Source organism: Gopherus flavomarginatus, chromosome 1 (genome assembly GCF_025201925.1).
Source record: "Gopherus flavomarginatus isolate rGopFla2 chromosome 1, rGopFla2.mat.asm, whole genome shotgun sequence".
NCBI lineage: Eukaryota > Metazoa > Chordata > Testudines > Testudinidae > Gopherus > Gopherus flavomarginatus.
The window spans coordinates 158711338-158733308 of NC_066617.1; the positions used below are offsets into that span (position 1 = coordinate 158711338).

The following is a 21971-nucleotide window of genomic DNA, read 5'->3' on the forward strand; positions in this document are numbered from 1 at the left end:
AATGATCTTGCTCATCTATGTGAATAATTTTCATTCAAAGGCACTTCAGGTCCACTCTTGTAGAAATCTGGATGGCTTTATAAAAGGACTGTGAAGGTCTGATATACATCACTATTATTTAAACCGATGACTTTGAGACTTGCATTTTGATAGTTACACCTGGCAAAGCTGTGTTTGTATCATATTGCTTTATTGTACACTTGGAGTTTTAGTTCACTCCAAAGCTTTAGGTAATTGTGAGCTTTCAAACAGTTGTCAGAAATTCTTGCATTTTCTAGTCTAAGATACCTTCCACTGTGGTTGGAGCTTTGAAGAAAATATTGGGTTTATGGTCTGAAGTCTACCCTGTCATGTCTGTGTGATCAGAGTACTTGCAGTATTTATAAACATTTTGAGTAGATAGCCCATATTAGCAACATGAGACTGTGCAGTTGATTAGATATAGCAATAACACATTTCACTCTCCATTTATATGGAGAATATTGTGTGATTTCATTTTATTCTCACTCATTCTCCTTATATGAGAGTAGCAGAGGAAGGAGGAGATGTTAATCAATATTACTGCATGTGACTATGTGTAAAATTGACCCAGATCTAGAGCTGTCATGATCAAAAACTAAAATGGTCTGACCTAAGCTTTTCCTCTTATTTTTGAAGGTTTGGTTTGGGGATCTCTTCCTATTTGAGGTCAAAATCTAGGAAGATGTAGGCCCATAAATTGGCGTAAGCTAGCAAGTACGATTAAATCCCGAATTTGTAACACAGTGGGGAAGCAAAGGCCTTAACATAATAAAGCACCCACAGTGGTGATCTTCCTCTTTCCCTCTCCCCCATTATGATCATGTGCTGCATGTCCTGTTGGTGTCTTTAAAAGGATATATAATCAGAGCAACAGAAGCAGAGGCAAAGACTGTGTGGAGTAGGAGATAGTGTCTGTTCTGGAGGACAGCAAGACTGCTGTATGCTGAAAAGGGTAACTTCTAATGGGCATCAGAATTTTTGGTGGCCTCTTTGGGTATGATGAAGCAAGATTCAAATAATCAGAGTCCAGGTCTTGGAAAAGTAGGCATTACTTTTTTCAATGATGTTTCTAGCCATTTTGGTTGTGGGAAAAAAAAATTCATGTATATGACCAGATGTATATTAATGCAGTGCTGTTTCCAAAGTCTGCAGGCAGCTCTGGTGCCTCTGCCAGTGATCAGAGCTTCCTAAACTGTAACAGAGTGAAAACTGGACCTATTTTGGGTCTGTTTCATTACTACTCACAGAATTATGAATAGAAGCAATGAAACTGAATGACCAAATAAATCTTGCTCTGTTGCTGCTGTGGAAAGCCAGGAGGAGCATCAGCAGTTGGGCACTGAACTAGTCTGTAGGAAGAGAGGACTCCAAAAGTGGAGGCAGTGGGAGGGCAGAGTAGCAAGGACTCTACATACACCGCTACCTCAATATAACACCACCTGATATAACACAAATTTGGATAGAACGTGGTAAAGCAGTGCTCTGGAGGGGCAGGGCTGCGAAATCTGGTGGATCAAAGCAAGTTCAATATAACACGGTTTCACTTATAACACGGTAAGATTTTTTGGCTCCCAAGGACAGCGTTATATCGAGGTAGAGGGTATACCATCACAGCATCCAGGAGGATCAGGGGTGGAAACACCGTGAATGTGCCTTCAGTTCAACAGCAGGGAGTATATGTGCTTTCCCTCTAAATTTATCAGATGCTCAGTCACTACAAGCTGTTTCGAAAGGATGAGTCCTGAAGCTAGATCCAGGGACTGGCATAAGGTTCCCAGCACCTCTCTTTTCCCAGCTACAGTAAAGGGAACTTGTCATTTGTGCTTCACCCTGGACAAAACATGCTACCCACCTCTCTGGGATAACAGTTGTAGGGATTGTGGTGTCCCAGTATTCTTTCACCAAAGGTAGAAATAGTAGATGTTACCATGTCAGTGTTAAGAGCATCTTCCAAGATCCACTAGATGTTTCTTTGTTTTGGTTTTGAGAACACTTATGTGCCCCTCAATTGTATATTTTTCAATTTAGTTAACTTCAAGTGCATTCTGTGTTTACAGTTCTGTAATATTGTGTTTGCAAACTTTTGTGCAAAAAAACATTTTTTGTGTTCCTTAAAAAGGCATACTGGTTGGGCCTGTACTAGTTCCTAGGAATGAATTGAGGGCAATATAAAAAAATTAGATGCATTTATCATTTTGAAAGGTCTAGTTGTGATCTTAATCACATTTAAAAGATAAATGTTAGTTGGATTTGCAAGTTTATATTTAAACATTCAACTAATAACTTCTGGATTGCTGTTTAAATTTGATGCTTGACAGTAAAATCTGCTGAAATTGAGATATGGAGCTTACCTTACTATGGCTTAGTGCTGCACCTAGTTGTTTTATACTTGGAAATAATGTACAACTGGAAGCAAATGGGAGAAATTATCCTGAAAATGAAGTGTGCTCTGGCAACACACAACAAAAAATGCACCTCTTCATTAAAAAAAAAAAAAGTCTTAAATGGGAAAACTCACAACTTGCAAACTTAAACAGTAAACTTTAATGACTGAAACTTACTGCCGTTGATTATGAAAGACAGTGTTTTAAAGAACATTTAGGACTTGATACTTTAATATCAATAATTAAAAATACTTTAATACTGCTGTCTTCAAACGGTTACTTTGTCTCTGCTGGCAGCCCTTCATAACAGGCTAGTTCTTCTTAAGGGGTACAGTAAACTTTTCACTGCATTTGTAAATGTCATATACATGTAATAGAATTACTTGTAATTTGTCATAAAAACAATTTTAGTGAATGCTGTACAGCTACTCACCTTAGGCTAAATGCCCAAATCTAGCTATTTTCTTGCGTAACGTGGGTAAGTTGATGACGTCTTGAATTTTCATAATTTAGACTATGTAGCAATTAATTCTGTGACTTGTTGGAAGAATTTTGCCCCAGCAGCAAACTTGCCTTTTGTTCAAGTTCATTGTTTCAACTACTTACTTAAATGTAGTGGATTTTTTCATATGGAAGGGTCCAAAAGTGCACAAGAAGCTCTGTGTGAGTACATATTACTCCAGTGCTGAAATGCAGTCCCATACAAAGTGGAATATAGTAGCAGCTTGACAGTTGCACAGCCTATTAGTTTAAGATGATAATGGTATCAAAATAAATCTGTGCAAAAGGTTTTGGGTAGGAGGCAACAACTTGGTGAAAAGCTTAAGATTAATGATACCTCCCTCCCCCCACCCCACCGCCCAAAAATAGAAAATCTGTCCTAGCTGAAAATAAATGATTTTTCTCTCTCCAGAGGCTCCTGGCTGCTGAGAATTATGTATGGGTTTTAGCAACCCTATCCCTCATCCAGATTTTTGGCTACTTGTGGGAGGGGGCGTTTCCTCTGCACAAAAATTGGAAAAAAAATTACTTGACTCCATACCAGGGTGAAAAATGCTTTTGTATTGTCATGCCCCAAATCCCTTCTCCTGCAGTTTCAAGAAGGGAATATAACAGTTGTGTGGTGTATCTACATCCTCAATCAATTTCATATTTATACTTTAAAAAAAATGTTACTAGGCCTACTTGAGTAGAACAAAAATGTATCTCTTAAATCTTTATTTTATTAACTATCAGTCTTCATGAATGCCAGTGAAATTTGTCAAATAACTGCTAAACACAATTCTACCAGTCCTTTTTACTTCATCTCCTGCCCCTGATACAGCACCTTTCCCTTTCCAGCTTCACTGGTTTGGTTGGTTGGGGTTGTTTTCTTCCTTGTGAATATCTTTTCTGAGGTCTCTTATTTCGTTTTTGTTCTTTTCTCTGCCTTCGCTTCCTTGATGTATCTTCACTCTTTTCCCCTGTCTCCGTTGCATCTTTCCCCCACCCACCCAAGCAATTTACCCTCTTGATACTGTATTTTCCCATCATCCCATCAATCTTGTCCTCTTTCTCTCCCACCCACCATTAGATTACCTCACATACCAGTGTGTGAACCCACACATTGAACTTGGAAACTTTACCTGTCTACATTATGCTGGTTCTAGTTAGTGATGCTGTTTCCTTGCTTTTAATTGTGTCACAGGATGTGCTACATTATCATTCCTGTGCCCGTGGTGGTTATGGGTTCTGCAGAACTTGATTTCTTTTTTCAAGCTAACATCTGTAGTCCATATTGATGAAGAAAGCCTTTGAAAAAGTAAACTGATACAGGACTTAGGGATGTAAAATATTAAACTGTTAACTGGTAAACATTAGTCTTCCTGTTAACCTACCCTAATCGTTAACCCCCAGCCCCGGGCTGGCTGGAGCAGCCCTGTCCCTAACAGGACTATCTTCCTGGGGCTGCCTTACTCCCCAGATTAATTTATCTGTACAACTTATTCTCATTGCTGATGCAGCACTGGTACAAACACTAGGTTAGGCAGTGCATAGGCATTTTTATAACACTATCAACGGACCTTATTCAGAGCAGGTCTAGGTGACTATGGTAAAAATACTAGCTACTAGTCTGCGCTTGTTCTCTCCCCATTAGAACTGATGAAGTTGCGCTGGTGCTGGAATAGCGGTGGAAGTTCTAGAGAAAATCCTGAGGGTAGACAAAGGCTCTGGGTCTGCAAAACACTTGCAGTAGTAGGTCTAAGAGAGGTATGAGCTGCATGCATTGTCTCAGTGTGGCATTAACACTAAAGCTTTTAGTCATTTGAACACACTTTAGTTAGTATGCTTATTCAGCATGGTTGGATGTGATAGGTCTTCTCCACCACTAATACTTATCTCATGCTCATCTCACTATAGCCAGTACAGAATTTTTGTATTCTGTAGAAGTTTATCTAATTCAATTTAAAGACTCAAAGCCTCATCACTTTACAGTTTGAAGAAACTATTCTGTGGTATCTCAGTGCCTGCATATAGACAACAGATTTCTTGGTGTGTCTGGGATGGCTACTGAATTTGTGAAAGTAAGTGTGGTGCTCTTCAGGGTTTTCTTCAGGTTTTTTTTTTTTTTTTTTTTTTGGTCTGTAATTGATTGTAGTTCCATTGTTAAAGCTGATCATGGTGTCTAGGATGTTGATGCTGGCGTGGGAGAGTTCTAGAGAAAGAGAGGGATGGATGGGTGGTCGTGGTTGATGTTTGTGGTTGAAGTCTATGAGGGAGTTTAGGTCATCTGTCCAGAGGATGAACGTGTCATTGAAGTATCTCGGTATACAGTTTGTTTTGTGGTGCATTTGAGGTGGCCCTTAAAGAGGTTGGCATATTGGGAAGCCATCCTAGTACCCATGCCTGTTCCCAGTCTGCAGACTGAAGACAGGAAAAATTTCCAATTAGTTTTTTTTTTCCTAATGTAAAGTTTCTTTTTTAAATTTCATCCTAATATTCTAACTCTGCCCCATCACTTGAAGTCAACTACAGTGGGAGAGATTGGAAACATTAAAAGGCTGGCAGCAGTCTTCAACTGAAATCCCACAGCAGTTAGACTTGTACCACTTAACACTTGACTTTAATGAACACCAGTTTAGCATATACACCTATACCCCGATATAACACTGTCGTCAGGAGCCAAAAAACTTTACTGTGTTATAGGTGAAACCACGTTATATCGAACTTGCTTTCATCTGCCGGAGCTCTGCTTTACTGCGTTATATCCAAATTCGTGTTGTATCCGGGTGCGTTATATTGGGGTATAGGTATATTTGAAATATAAGTACAGCATTGAGGGAACTTGTTCAGTACTTTGTAGATATTTGGATTTGCGCAAAAATAAAGGAGAGCTATCCAAAACCTTAGGGGCATCTGGTGTAAGTTACAATAACAAACAATGACAGGAGTTTACAGCCCCTCTCCTCTTTACAGCTAACAAATCCTAAATCCTTGTGAAACACAAAACTTCATGTAGACATAGCCTTATGAACCACCTCCTTCCACAGAAAACTGGTGTGTCCTGAAGGTTAACAGAAGGTGACTGTTTTGGACTAAGGAAAGCTGATTCCAGATCTGAGGATAATGGATCTCACCAGCTTCCTTTTTAAATCAGAGGGATCCAGTTTATGTGCCTCCACTGATAACATCTTTGGCACTATGGCGTGAAGAAAGAGTCCACCTCTCAAGCCACAGATATCCAAACCTAGCTTTATAGGCCAAAACTAGTGCCTCTAATTACAGTTTAGAAATCCCCAGGCAGCTAATACAGACCATGGAGCACAGGTGTCATATAATGCCACCAGGTAGCATAATTAAATAGGTGGACTGCCACATGCTGTACCAATTCAAGATTTTGGATTGGTTTAAAATGTAGAGAGCATTGTAGTAATCCGGTCATGAGGTGACAAAGGGATGGGTCATGCATGGTAGCAAGTCTGCATTTGAAATAATCTCTCAGGTAGGCTCAAATGGTAAAAAGTGTTTATGGACATTGCTACTGTATGATCAGTTAAAAGTAGCTGGGGATGTAGCACTACTACCAGATTGCAAACAGGACACATGACAGGCATACAGCCCCAATTATAGGTGGGAGAATCATCCTCGCCACATCTGTTGATTATTTCCCCAGCCTACCAGCATCACCTCAGTGTTGTCAGGATTGAACACCAATCTCTCATCCATATGCCAGTCACCCTCAGAAATGGTGCCGTGTGTTCAGCAGCACTGTTTGGGTACACCAGTCTCCCTACACCACCTTCTGAGAATACCCAGTCAAGAAAGAACAGCCACCCTAGAATAGCACTTTTTATCAGTGATATCGAAGAATTTTGACAGGTCTAACAATATTAGCATGGGCACTTAGGCATGTACACTAGCACATTTGTTGGTTGTGGTGGTTTAATTATGCCAGCGTCAGAGCTCTCTCCCGTTGGCCTACAGCAGCTACATGGAAGACTAACAGCGGCACAGTTGCAGTGGCGCAGATTGTGTGATAAAGTAGTCCCAACATCTGTAGTATCACAGTGCGCATCTAAAGACTAAACTTGACTGAGGACCTAGGACGGCAGGTCTTAAATCACCCAAGGCCAGTGGCTCAGCATACTCAAACTGTATCAGTTTTGGAAAGATGTTTTCTTAAGTTTCTGCACTGGTAGCATGGAGATTGCTTTACTGAAATAACTCTATTATGGGATTCAGGAGCAATTGGGTATTTACAGTAGAAATGTCACGGAAACAAGTACTTTGTTTCCAAGACAAGTGGTTTGCTCACTCAGTTCTGTGTGTGAGTCTACACATTCTAACAGATTTTTATAGGTCAGAATGTAATTATGAGCAAGTTGTAGCACTTCTGTTTTGCTGGCTTTAGTAACCATAGTAATCCTACTGAATGTAACAAAGTTGTGTATTTTTTGCCAGTATTACTGTAAAGTGTGACTTGAACTTAAATACATAAATTTTGTGGGCTAATTCTTCAATTAAGTAATCATCAGGGAGAGGAGACAAGGGGAACAATGTTGCTGTGCTGCTGTTTCAGTTTAACTCTTTTTTGGTTCAAGTAACTTTTGTTGACTTTGGTTTTGCATTTGGAAACAGATCTTAGGCTTAAGAGTTCAGAGAATTAAGTGGTGTATATAAATAGATGCTGTGGTTGTCTCCAGTCATCTGGCCAAATTTGGAGAAAACCTTCTGCCAGAACCTCTGGACTAGTAAGTGCTATCTGGGAAAGAACAAGTGTTGGATTTTATGCCTGCTATCTGGACTAGGACAACAGAGAAAGTTAGAGTAGGCTGAGTGGTGTTAGGCACATCACTATTAAGCAGTTGGCCCAAAATGAGGGGGAATGGTCTTAGTAAATAGCAACTATGCAAGTAATGTCTTGAAAAGGGCATGGGATCAGGGAGAAGTGTGCTGCTGAGCATGCATGCATGCATCCCTTGGAACGTGAGCATAAAGCATTTAGTATGGTTTCATTATGTCTACATCGCTGATCACTTGAAATTTGTGGATGCAGAAAGTCCTTTTGTTCATAAGAAACTTCTGTAAGTAGATTGTTCTGTAAAGTGTAACACATGAGAAGCAATGTTTGTTACCATATTGAACATCACATCTGCTATTGCCAAGTATAATTTCAGTTTTAGAGACTTCAAAATATAAAAAATGGCCTTAATTTTGGGTTAAACAGATAAACACGCATGGAGCGAGAGACTTCAGAGGCAGTTACGAAGTGTTGTGGGCATATAGAAAGCTAGGTTTATTACTGTTCTTGCTGATGAATTCACTGGGATGTGTGTAGCTGAGCAAGAGTCTTGTGTATATATCAAGTTTGTGCAGTGTGGGGAAGCTTGTACTCTTTACCGAGGTAGTAGACTTGGAATCTAGGACAGCTGATGGCATCACAGTGGAATTAAAAACAGCTTTGGGAATTGTGAGGATCAAGACAGAAAAATGAAAACATTGTTCATCATATTGATTTTAACCTTTAGCTTGTGTTTCCAGATCTCAAAAATTATCAGAAGCATGCATTTATTTTCAGATGCATTCAAATATTGCTACTTAAGTGACCAGGAAGTGGCAATTGGAATCTGTTTGAGGCATGTGCCGTGTTTGCTGGATTGGTTGTCAGACCACAGTGATAAAGGCAATGACCAAAAATGATCATTTGGCTGTTGTTCATCTAGACAATATTGCAGAAACCAAGTAGGGTTGATGTAGCCCAAATAGAAAAATTCCTTAAGGAAATCAAGACAGGGAATTTTGTATCCCCGTTTATATTTCATAATGGACACAAACGCCAGTGTGACTAAAGCTTACTTTCAAGGCAAGAATCTCCTTCTCTGAGGCTCTGGGAAGGCTCCGAATTGCTATGCTGGAACTTATAGTAATAAAAGACAGTCCTAGCCATTTCTCTTCAGGATGGCAGACCCTGCCAGAGCAACAGCAGGAGAGGTATATGTGCAAGTTTTACATCTGTGATGATTAATACCCCCCACAAGTTGCCTTTCAAGATCCATAGTTCCTGCACATGTCTATCACAACATATAGTACGCCTCATCCAGTGCACGAAATGCCCCAGTAACAACTTTGTGGGTCAAGCAAAGCACTTAGTATGCTATGGAATGAACGTGCACAGAAAAATAAGACACACAAACTATATCCCCTGTGGGTGAACATTTTTCACAAAGTGCGCCAGATCTCTCAGTTCTTGTCCTCAAAAGAAATCCACATAACCAAAAGATGAGCCTAGGAGTTTAAGTTCATAGCTTTGTTAAACACTCAGAAATCATGGACTTCATAAAGATGCTGGATTAATGGCTCATTACAACAATCTACAGCCCTCCCTTCCTTTGCTCTGTGACTGCAGAGATGTTTACTACCCACATCATCTTCAATGGTCTCTTATAACATATTCATTATTTTTGCGAAACAATCTATTCAACCTTGTCTTTAGCTATGACACCCTTGAGTACCTTTCCCAGTTCTGAAGAACTCTGCAAGCTAGAAAGCGTCTCTTTTCACAGACCGAAGTCGGTCCAATAAAAAGTATTACCTCACATAACTGAAGTTATAAGCAGTTTAAAAAAATGTTTAGTGTGTATGTGGGCTTACAAAAATTGTAAATTTTATAACTGTCTGCAAGCATTTTGGAATGAAATAATAATTGTATATCTGCTGGAAGACAGTTTAAATCCTGTGGATTTTCCAAGATTTATTTGCATGACTTCATAGTGCAGTGGGTGCTGTTCTAACTTTTTTAAAATAAAATGCAAACCTTACATTAATTGAATGATACATTTACCAATTTAAATGCCAAGAGTTAAAGGAAAAAACTAAAGATAACCATGTTTTTACATCTTATGTGTATTGTTGTAGAATTATTTCAATCAAAGCTGTAGCTCTTTTCTTTCATGACTTTTGGGTGTAGTAATTTGTATCCTTCACTGTGCATTAATATAGGTTTTTCCGAATTCATTTTCAAGCAAGCCCATGGAATCCTTCCCTGGAGGAGCTTAGAAGCTAGATTTGCAATTTCCAGAATTAAAACACTGGTTTATAATACTACTTTCCCGCCTGATTCTGGCCATGAAAATTATTGTGATGGAGTATAGTGTATTTTTTATGGTGGAAGTGGGTGTGTTGGCTTTCTCAAAGTTCTTGTGTGGGTCTGTGCTTCCCAATTTGCTCTTACACCTAAGGATAACTGTCTGTCTAGCAGCAGCCAGATTGGCATAAAAATGGTTTACACGTGGAACCAGCTGCAAAGAGACTCCGAGGTGATCATATGATTATACTCAGTTTTCTTCTGCAGTCCTTCCTAATGCTGTTGCTGATGCTGTTGAGAACAAAAGAAAAGCAGATGGAGATAGAGCAAAAGGACAGGATGAAGAGAAAAGGAAGACTGAGGACAAAGGAGATGGAAGAGACAAAGATGGGGGGAGAAAATGACAAAAGGACAAATAATAACAGTGGCCTTAATGCTAGCATCCCAGGATCTTTTTCTGAGAAATAGATCAAATTTTAAGTGAACATTCGAAATGTGTATTTTAATAATACCCTAGACTATCACATAGAAATCCCCCAAAAGTCTTTGAGAGGGGGAGGGGAAATGACTTTCAAAAACACCTGCTTGTGCTGTTAGTGTTCAGACACCATTTACTCTGTCTAATGCCCTGAGGCTGGGAATTAATGTGTGTGTATGTCACAGAGTTGATGTTGCTTAATTCTGCTGCAAGATTAAATGTTGGTATGTGCAGTAAATCCCATTCCAGCCTATCTCTAGAAATTATCCCTTTTTTGCCCTTACAAATTTCCCAGTCTGAAGAACCCTCCCCCACCTTGGGGAGAGGGTGAGGGATGGAATATGGGAAAACATCCATTGCTTCACATTTCATGTAATACAAATTTTTACTTTACTATTCAGTTTGTAAGCATATTTGTTCTCATGCATAACAAGGAATGTGTATTGTCCAAAATGGAAATCTTACAGTTCTTCAAGTAGTATCCCTATAGGTGCTCCACTTCAGGTGTGCATGTGCCTCTTCGAACCCTTGATCAGAGATTTTCAGTTAGCAGTGTCTGTTTGGTCCACACATGCGCTCTATATGATCTCGTGCCACACTCCTGAGTGCATATAGGGCTGCATGGGTAAACTGCCTTTCAGTTCCTTCTCTAGTGCCTCGGCCTGAGACACCGCTCCAGTGTGTTTGCCTTGTGTTTGTATCAGTGTGTTTTGTAGTTGTTGTTTAGTTTATGTTAATTGTTGGTGTAGAATTAGCTATGTAGGTGTGAGAGATGCGGTTTTTACTTTCCCCTTTCTCCTCTTTTTTTTTTTTTCTGGGGAGCTTATTTGGTCTAGTTAGGCATGTCTGGCTTACCAGCTTTCAAACACCACCTCTCTTGTCAGGAGGCTGTCCCAATCAGCAACAGCCACTCTAAGTGCATTCATTGTTTGGGAGAGTCCTGTGTCTCCCCAAAGTGAAATTTTTGCCTGGCTCTAAAATCCTGTGGTTGGAAGACTCAGGAGGCCAAACTGAATCTGCTGCTGATGGAATGCTCCTTTCAGCCTGCTTCCAGGTCATCTCACGAGACCTGCCCCCTCCCTCCAGACAGATCCAGTGCCCCTTCGGCTAATGTCTTGCCTAAGAAGGACTCGGGGAAGGCTCGAAAGAAGAGGGGTGCAGTTTCCCACCACAAGGAGCCAGCTCCCAAGAAGTCCTGATATCCTGCTAAGTCTGTGATGTCAGAGACCTCGACCTCTCAATTTGGTATCATGGAGGCAAAAGACTGTTCATCTGGTACTGGTGGAGCAGGGAAATTCTAGAGTGCTTTGGAGAAATATGGTGCTAGCAGGGCCCCAGTATTGTCCACCTCCAGATCGGCACTGTCTGTTTTAGACTTAATGGTGCCTTTCCACTCCGCTCCATCAGTACTTCAAAATTGAAGCACGTACTTTCAGCACTGGCACCTACGTGATCCAAACCAGCGGTATTACCCAAGCCGATTGCTGCGTTGGTACCAACTCACTTGGTACTGGAGGAATTCTGTTACTCCAGGGACTTGTCAGCATTAGATGAGCTGGAGTCCCCGTTGCTTGTGGGTACTAAATACCCCTCAGTAATGAGATCCTGGTCTCTGGATTACCAGTGCTTATCAGTACCACCAGATTCTCTGCTTTTATTTTACTGGAGGCCCCTCCTGGAGGACACTGAGGCAGATAAAGCAGACATTGTCAGCCTCCTCCTTATCAGTGCAGGGTTCTCCTCTGCTTCATTACAAGAACCCAAACTTGGGCAAGGCCCGTTGCCCACGTCGGGGAGGGTGGGATCAGTGCTGGGTACCACCACCTCTCCTGTCTGTGGGTCTCCCCGCTGGTCATAGTGGGTGGTGTATGAGCAGCAATTTGCCAGGTCTCCAGGTCCATTTTACCGGAGAAGGGTCACACAGTCTCCTCCACCAGAACCTCAAGATGAGGAGACCCTTTGAGGAGCTCGAGCCTAAGGCAGACAAAGAGGCTACCCCCTCAAACCTCTGTTTCATCTAAGAGGCAGTCATGCCCCCACCACTGTCAATAGCTGACTATTTTCATCAATTTCTTATACTTCCTGAGGAGGTTAAAGATGCACATCACAAGCTCCTGGACATTTTGCAATCAATGACACCCACCTGGCTTCTGCTACCATTAATGAAATGCTCCTGGATCCAGAAAAGACCGTGTGGCAAACTGTTGTCATCATCCTGCTAACTTGTAAATGGGTGGATAAGAAATATCCAGTACCCTCAGGGACTCAGCATTTTTTTTCCCCCACCCCTGCACCTCATTCGTTGGTGTTGAATGCTGTAAATGAGTGGAGTAAACATCATTATTGTAGGTCTACTCCTTATGACAAGGACCAGATAAGGCTGGACCTGTTTGGACAGAAGGTCTAGTCATGTACAACGCTCCAATTTTGGATCACAGACTTTCAGGCAATCATGGCCTCGTATGTCTGCATGAATTACAAGTTTGCATCCTTCATTGAACATCTTTCACAGGAGCATATAGAACACTCCAAGCCATCATTAAAAGGAGGGCCAGTTATTAGCCAGAACCTCGCTCCAAGTGTCTTTGGATGCTGTGGACATTGCCACTAGATCCATCTCCACAGCAGTTGTGGTACAAAGGATGTTTTGTCTCTATTTGTCAAGATTCCTGAGGTTGGTTTAGAGTGCAGTTGAGGATGTCCTGTTTTGATACCAGAAGTTCTTCTCAGGAACTAAGAATGAGATTCTGCACATGCTGAAGGACTCCATGGTCATGGTTGAGGTCTCTGGGTGTATCTAGCTCTACAGACAAGAGGAGATGAAGCAGGTCTCAAACTGTCCAGAAGTTGTGCCTGAGTCATGGTTTTCACAGAACGACTGAACCTGCTAGAAAGACAGATTCCAGAGGAAAAGAGCTCTCCACTCTTTCAATTAGCACCCAGTCACCATTGGAACAGTAATTTTGACAGGTTGGGCAAGGGCTTGACGACTCCTCCCTTGCCTCTAGTTTGTAAGCTGCAACCTTTTGTCCACCTTTCTTCTTTTGGAGATCATCTTTCCCATTTCCAACAGGCCTGGTGATGTATTGCAACATACAAGTAAGCTATGGATATAACACCAGGCTATACTATCCATTTCACAGCTCCCTCCGTCCCTGTCCCCTTTCAGAGACCTCTTTCACAATACTATAGTGAATCAAGTACACTCCCTCCTTTCAGAGCAATAGAATAGGTCCCATCCCTTTCCCCAGAGGGACAGGGTTTTATGCAAAGTATTTTCTCATGCTAAAGAAGGATAAATGGTGGAGAGGTGTCTTGGATCTAAGACAACTGAACAAATTTGTAAATTCCCATAAGTTCCAGATAGTGATTCTGACAGCTGTAGTCCCTTCTCTAGAGGCAGAAGACTGACTTTTGGTTCTCAACGTATAGGATGAGTATTTTCCGATAGTGATACATCCTGCACACAGGAGACACTGCCTTTTATTGTGGGCCAAGATCACTTTCAATATCGAGTTCTTCCTTCGCTGTCTATTTGGCCCCAAGGGTGTCCTTTGAGGTTTTAGTGCTAGTGGCTGCTTACCTTCATCAAAAAGCAATTTTAGTGTTCCCATATCTTGATGACCAGCTGCTCAAGGGCTGATCTTATAAAGCAGTTCTAATTTCTATCCAGTCAGCTTGATCTCTTCCAGGAGTTGAGTCTCCAGCTAAACATGAAGTCTGAGTTAGCCCCTGTACAGAGAATACAGTTCATAGGGGCATATTTGGATTTGTTAGCAATCAGGGCCTTCCTTCCCACAGACAGATTCATAACTTAGTTGAATCGATTGGGACAGTGGAAACCCCCATACTACAGTAAGGAATCATTTGCAGCTCCTGGGTCATATGGCAGCATGCATTTTCATGACATGCAAGATTATGCCTCTGCTGCTTTCAGGGCTAGTTCAGGAGGACCTGTTCCTCAACAGGAAGAATGTGGATAAACACGTTATGGTTTCCCTCAAGATGAAGAACTCCCTGAATTGGTGGAAAGATCAATGCAGTGTCTGCGTGAGCATCCCTTTCCTCCGCCCAGCTCCAACAGTAACTGTGACGACGGATGCATCACTGTTTGGGTGAAGAGCACACCGTAACACACTCACAACTCAGGGCAGATGGTCCATCTCAGGAAACTGGTCTCCATATCAACTTGTTGGAACTCAGGGCAGTCAGGAATGCCTGCCTTCAGTTTCTACTCCTCATCAAGGGCAGATTGATCTGAATCATGATAGAACATGCATGCCACATTGTCCATATCAACAAGTAGGGAGGAGCAAGATCCCCCACGCTGTACGCCAATGCCGTGAAGTTATAGAACTGGTATATAGCTCATCAGATTCAGATCTCAAGTGATTACTTTTGTGGAGTTTAGAATGTCGCAACGAATATGCTCAGCCGGTGCTTCTCCCAGGACTACAAATGGGAGTTGTATGCTCAAATCCTTCATAGGATGTTCCAGAGGTGGGGAGCTATTTGCCACATTCAGAAACAGGAAGTGTTTCTGAATGTGCTCTTATTCTGCTCAACAGAAGGCCTAGCCACCTCTCTCTGGAGGTAGTAAAGGGCCTGTTTCATGCATTCCCTCCAACACCACTAATTTTAAGAGTAATGGCCCGGGTTATCCTTGTGGTTGCCTCAAACAAGTTGCTAACTTGGTATCCTTACCTGCTTCACCTGTATCCAACTGTCCCATGTCTCCTCTCCCAGGATGTGGATTGTGGCTTCACCCAAACCTAGGGGTCCTTCATCTCCAAGCCTGGCTCCAAGGTGGTTCATGAAATTAGAATCCATTTGCTTGACAGGAGTACAAGAAGTATTACTAAACAGTAGAAGGGAGTCAACTTGAATTCCTTACCTTTAGAAATGAAAAAGGTTCAACCATTGGTGTTGCAGTCACCACCTTATATCTGAATCTTCTCTGCTCTCAGCCATCTTAGATTATGTGCTGGACATTTAAAAATTTTTTTTATCCGTTAACTCTATTAAGGTTCTTACTGATATCAGCATTTTATTCCCCAGTAGAGGGGTCTTTTATTTTTGCTCACCCTCTGTCCTTGAGATTTAGTAAGAGTCTTGGGGAATCTTCCCCCTGCCCCCCCCCCCCCAGGTTAAAGCTCCTACTCTGCCTTGGGATCTCAAGCTGATACTTAAATACCTTATGAAACCTCTGACTGAGCCTGTGGTGACCTGCCTCTTGCTTCATTTATCTGTGAAAATGGCCTTTCTAGTAGCTATCATGTCAGCCTGCAAGAAATTGAAGCCCTGATGGCAGGACCCCTCCCCCCGTTTCAAATAATTTTCAAGGACAAGGTCCTCTCTATGACAGCACCCAAGGTTCTTATCTAAGATGCTGTTGGATTTCCATCGTCACTGATAGATGAATAGACTTTTTTCCCCCCTCTCTTCTAGAGTGCACAAATCTCAGTGGGAAACTTTCCTTCATACTTTAGATGTACAGTGGGTGTTGGGCTTTTATCTGGATAGGACTGAGCAATTTCAGAAATTACCTGACCTTCATCACTATCGCGTATAGATCACTGGTGCCTGCAATCTCTTTGCAGAGACTGTCGAGGTGGATCTGAGTGTATTGCTGCTTGCTGTGATGCAGCTGATGCCTTACTTCCCCAAAGGATTTTATCACACTCTACTAAATTGCAAGCAATTTCCACCACATTACTTAAAAACTTTCCAGTGTCTGAGAGATGCAGAGTTGCTACACAGGTTTCAGGGAATACATTTTCTAAATGCTATGTCTTGGTCTGTGCTATCAGATCAGATGTGGCACTTCATTCTGCTTAACTGTATTCAGTCTTCACCTTGATTACGAAGGTCCCTCCTCACTGTGAGGATACTGCTTGGGAGTCACCTCAAGTGGAGCACTCGTAGGGACACTGTTTGAAGAAGAAAAGGTTACTCAGCTCATGTGGTAAATGTGGTTCTTCAAGATGTGCCCACTAATGGTACTCCACTACATGCCCTCCTTCCCCTCTGCTTCAGATTGTTCTTGTTGGGCATTTGGATAGAGAAGGAACTTCAGGTGGTTCACCTGTGCAGCTTGCCATCAAATTTTATAGAGCACATGTGCAGGCTGAACAGACACTGCTAAAAGAAAATCTCTAATCAAGGACTCGAGAGACGCATAGACACCTAAAGTGATCCTCATTGGGGGACACATCTCGAAGAACCACAGTTACTGCACAAGGTGAGTAGTAACCTTTTTCGCTGTAAGTAAAGCACAAGACAGTTATTGAGTTCTCAGCCTGCCAAGGTTGTGGTGATAAATCACAAGAAACAAGCCAGTTTTTCTTTTTTTTTTTCCCCTTTTTTAGTTTATCACTGACATATTTACGTGACCACAACTTATTTGGAAGATTTTTTGATACTTGAAACATTAGGTTCCAGTATGAATCTGTGACTGAAAAACTAACAGTTCTTAAAAAACATAAAAGGGAAGTGATTTGAGGTTTTTGTTAGAAAACAATAAAAGTCATGGAATTGTCTACAAACTAGAGGTGAAGGGGAATGTGTGAAATCATCTTACATTAGATGCTGATGAGAGGGGCAGTGAATGGAGTTATGAACGGTTAGGGGGGTTTGATTTGGTACAGTGTAGAAAGGTGGATTGGTGGCATCTGATGTGATGTGAAGCAAAGGTGCCTAGTTCGTATCAGCAGGTTTCATGTTTGCTACAATCAATCACTTCAGTCAGTCAGTTGTTCTTGAACTTATTTACCTAGAACTCTTTTAAGAGGGGAAAACCCAAGATTACTATATCTAAAATATTAGAGCAGGGGTTCTCAAACTTCATTGCACCGTGACCCCCTTCTGACAACAAACACTACTACACGACCCCAAGAGTGGGGACCAAAGCCTGAGCCCTGCTGCCCTGGGTAGGGGAGTCAAAGCCAAAGCCTGAGCTCCATTGCCTCAGGCGGGGTGGAGGAGGCAAAGCTGAAACCCAAGGCCTTCAGACCCAACCAGAGGGCTTGTAATCTGAGCCCCGCTTTCCAGGGCCAAAGCCCTTAGACTTCAGCTTTGGCCCTGAACAGTGAGGCTTGGGTTTCAGCCCTGGGCCCCAGCAAGTCTGAGCCAGCCTTGGCGACCCCGTTAAAACAGGGTTGTGACCCACTTTGGGGTCCTGACCCACAGTCTGAGAACCACTGTATTATTTTCACTCTGTTCATTTTTTAGGTTTGCGAGCACTTTGTGTTTGGCTAGACCAACACAAACACAGGAAATTACTTGCATAGGAACTGGAGAGATGGAAATAGGACAGACAATCTTATTGTAAAATCACAAAAATTGGGAGAAGGATTAGGAATGGTATAATCTGAAAAGAGACAGTGAATATGAAAACCAGTTAGTTTTCAAAGATTTAATGGTTACATCCCTCAATTATACTAGATTGATGTTATCTAATGTGCTTTTTGTTTTGAATTTAGAGCAAATAAAGGTATCACTTTAATTCCCTGCAAATAACCGTTCGGGCACTTGACCATTTTATACTTTTGAATTTCTACCATCAGGAGTTCTCTTTGTGATTAAAAGAACAGGAGTACTTGTGGCACCTTAGAGACGAGCAGATTTATTTGAGCATAAGCTTTTGTGGGCTAAAACCCACTTCATCGGGTGCATGCAGTGGAAAATACAGTAGGAAGATGTATCTACACAGAGGATATGAAAAAATGAGTGATGCCATAATAACTATAACAAGAGTAATCCGTTAAGGTGGGCTATTATCAGCAGGAGGAAAAAAAACACTTCTGTAGTGATAATCAGGATGGCCCATTTCCAACAGTTGACAAGAATGTGTGAGTAACAGTAGAGCGAAAAAAAATTATCATGGGAAAATAGGTTTCACTTTGTGTAATGACCTATCCACTCCCAGTCTTTATTCAAGCCTAATTTAATAGTGTCCAGTTTGCATATTAATTTCAATTCTGCAGTTTCTCATTGGAGCTTGTTTCTGAAGTTTTTTTGTTGGAGTATTGGGACTTTGAGGTCTGTAATCAAGTGACCAGGGAGGTTGAAGTGTTCTCCGACTGGTTTTTGAATGTTATAATTCTTGATGTCTTATTTGTGTCCATTTATTCTTTTGCGTAGAGACTGTCCAGTTTGGCCAATGTACATGGCAGAGGGGCATTGCTGGCACGTGATGGCATATATCACATTGGTAGATGTGTAGGTGAACGAGCTCCTGATGGTGTGGCTGATGTGCTTAGGTCCTATGATGTTGTCCCTTGAATAGATATGTGGACAGAGTTGGCACCGGGCTTTGTTGCAAGGATAGGTTCCTGAGTTAATGTTTTTGTTGTGTGGTTTGTAGTTGCTAGTAAATATTGCTTCAGGTTGGGAGACTGTCTGCAAGGGAGGACTGGCCTATCTCCCAAGATCTGTGAGAGTGAGGGATCGTCCTTCAGGATAGATTGTAGATCTTTGATGATGCTCTGAAGAGGTTTTAGTTGGGGGCTGAAGATGATGGCTAGTAGCGTTCTGTTACTTTCTTTTTGGGCCTGTCCTGTAGTAAGTGGCTTCTGGGTACTCTTCTGGCTCTGTCAATCTGTTGCTTTACTTCAGCAGATGGGTATTGTAGTTGTAAGAATGCTTGATAGAGATCTTGTAGGTGTTTATCTCTGTCTGAAGGGTTGGAGCAAATGAGGTTGTATCTTAGAGTTTTTGCTGTAGACAATGGATCGTGTCGTGTGGTCTCGATGAAAGCTGGAGGCATGTAGGTAAGTATAGCGGTCATAGGTTTCCGGTATGGGGGGTGACGATCGCTTATTAGCATTGTAGTGTCCAGGAAGTGGATCTCTTGTGTGGACTGGTCCAGGCTGAGGTTGATGGTGGGATGGAAATCGTTGAAATCAGGGTGAAAATCCTCAATGGCTTTTTTTCCCATGGGTCCAGATGTTGAAGATGTCATCAATGTAGCACAAGTAGAGTAGGGGTAGGGGGATGAGAGCTGAGAAAGCCTTGTTCTAAGTCAGCCATAAAAATGTTGGCATCCTGTGGGACCATGCGGGTACCCGTCGCAGTGCCGCTGACTTGAAGGTATACATTTTCCCCAAATGTGAAATAGTTGTGGGTGAGGACAAAGTTACAAAATTCAGTCACCAGGTTTGCTGGGACATTATCGGGGATACTGTTCCTGATGGCTTGTAGTCCATCTTTGTGTGGAATGTTGATATAGAGGGCTTCCACATCCATATTTCTGGTTAGAAGCTCTGAAAGATGTCTGTTAGGATTAAATTCTTCTTTTAGATGTGCATTGCTTCCAGTGAATAGTCTCCTTGTGGTGAAGTGGTTCTTTGTTGGAGTTCAGTGGGAGTGGAGTCAGAGTTGTAAAACTTTCCCTATTTTTGAACTAGTCAGTGAAGCCCTGGAATTTATTTTAGGGCTTGTTTACACAGGGATTTATTCCAGAATAACTATTCCCGATTTACTCCATGTTTGGGTGTTCTTATTCCAGAATATAGTACCTTATTCCATATGGTCTTAACTGAATTAAACTAACTTGGAATAAGGAACTCATTCTAGAATAAGAGCATCCGCTCATGGAGGAAATCAGGAATAGTTACTCCACTTTGAATTTAAACTATACCTTATTCCAGATAATTTTCCTGTATAGGCAAGCCTTTAGACAGAGGCCTTTTCCAGTTATAATAGATTTAGCCCATGTCTACAGTAGTGGGGTGTGGGGTGGGGAAGTCGACCTAAGATACGCAACTTCAGCTGCGTGAATAGTGTAGCTGAAGTCGGCATATTTTAGGTCAACTTACCTGGCCGTGAAGACAGTGGCGAGTCGACCGCTGCTGCTCCCCCGTCGACTCCGCTTCTGCCTCTCACAAGCTGGAGTTCTGGAGTCAATGGGGAGCACGATCGGGGGATCGATTTTTATCGCATCTACACTTGACGTGATAAATCGACCCCCGATATATTGATCACTATCTGCTGATCCAGCAGGTAGTGAAGACCTGCCCTTAGTAACCTGGTTTAAGCAAAGGCATGTTTCAGCTTTGAAAGATTTGCTCCTACCCTGAAATAATCCTTTTAGCTTTGGAGTGTAACCCAGACAGAGATGTACTCTGACCTAGAAAGTTTTTATCCACCTAGGAAAGCTTGGTTAGGTAGAGATCTGTATCAGCGATGAAAGAGTCTGTTTAATGTAGGTTTCAGAGTAGCAGCTCTGTTAGTCTATATCCTCAAAAAGAACAGGACTACTTGTGGCACCTTAGAGACTAACAGATTTATTTGACCATAAGCTTTCGTGGGCTACAGCTCACTTCATCAGATGCATATGGAAAACTTGTTATAACTCTGGTGCTTTATACTTTAGGTGGGAGCTATGTGAAGAAGTTGTTATGTGAATCTCTGTAATGTATGTTAGTTTCTTTGGGACCAAAAATAAAAAAAAATTGAGTGTTTTCTGGCTTTCACCTTCACAGAATCTGAGTCTGACTCACAGTTCACTTGAATCACATTATTATTATTGTTTTTATTATTATTACACTTGGGGGCTCCAGACAGAGACCCTTTTGTGCTAGACATACAGATAACAAAATCAGGTCCTGTCCCAAAGAGCTTGCTATCTTAAGTAGTTTAATTAGACTAGTTTGCTGCCCCTATATCAGCAGTATTTGGCTATTATGGTACTTTCCCTCAGACCTGAATTCTCTGGAGCAGACTTAGATACTGCAACTCTGTCACCTTGCCCACGGTCTAAAAAAGAAAAATAAAGTAGTAAATCTAGCTAAAGTTGTGCAGCTTTTGGCTGCCTCTTTATTTTGTTTTTTCATCTCATTGCTCTCTTCAGCTTGTTTGCATGGAAGACTTTGGCTACTATCATTTATTCAGTTTCTATCTGATAAATGGGTAAATGTCTGAAGCTTTACTATGAAAGTACAAAGTTTGGTTTTGGTCCTTTGTAAAAACTAAGGGCTGAGCAGCACTAGGGGGTCAGCTTAGACTCTAAAATAAAACCTCCTATGGGTGCCAGAGAAGATTGGTTGTTTACATCTTTCAGCTTCTGTGGAGTGTCTTTTCATCAGAAATGCTATTTTGAAGGTGGGAGGCTGTATATTTGACCCAACTATCCCGCATAACTTCTCTAAATCTTGTAACTTTGCAACATATGTGCTATTGACACACACCATATTTCATTTCTTTTTAGCCAAATTAGAGTTCTTTGTAGGCAACAGAAGCATAATTCTACAGAAAATGAGTCCTGAGATTGGATTTGCCCTCAACTGAAATAGCTTGGTTTAGAGTTCTTGGTGCAGGAAACGGACATTAAGTTTTAGTAGAACAGAGTCTTGCATTGCTTCAAATCTCTCCTGTTCCATTTGAGAATGAGCTACTGAGGTTTTTCAGAATTTGTGTTTCTGCAGCCTTTTTGCAGTAGTGACTTTCTTCATTACCCCACTGTTCAAGGGGGAAAATCCAGGCACCAAGTTTTCATACCAGAAAAATATTTTTTCAAAGCCCA

General features: G+C 41.6%; 1 protein-coding gene across 4 annotated transcripts in view; it reads left to right on the top strand.

The window, feature by feature from the left end:
- GSK3B (glycogen synthase kinase 3 beta) overlaps window positions 1–21971 on the top strand; it is a 256101-nt gene that overhangs the window by 2115 nt on the left and 232015 nt on the right. The window lies entirely within an intron of this gene.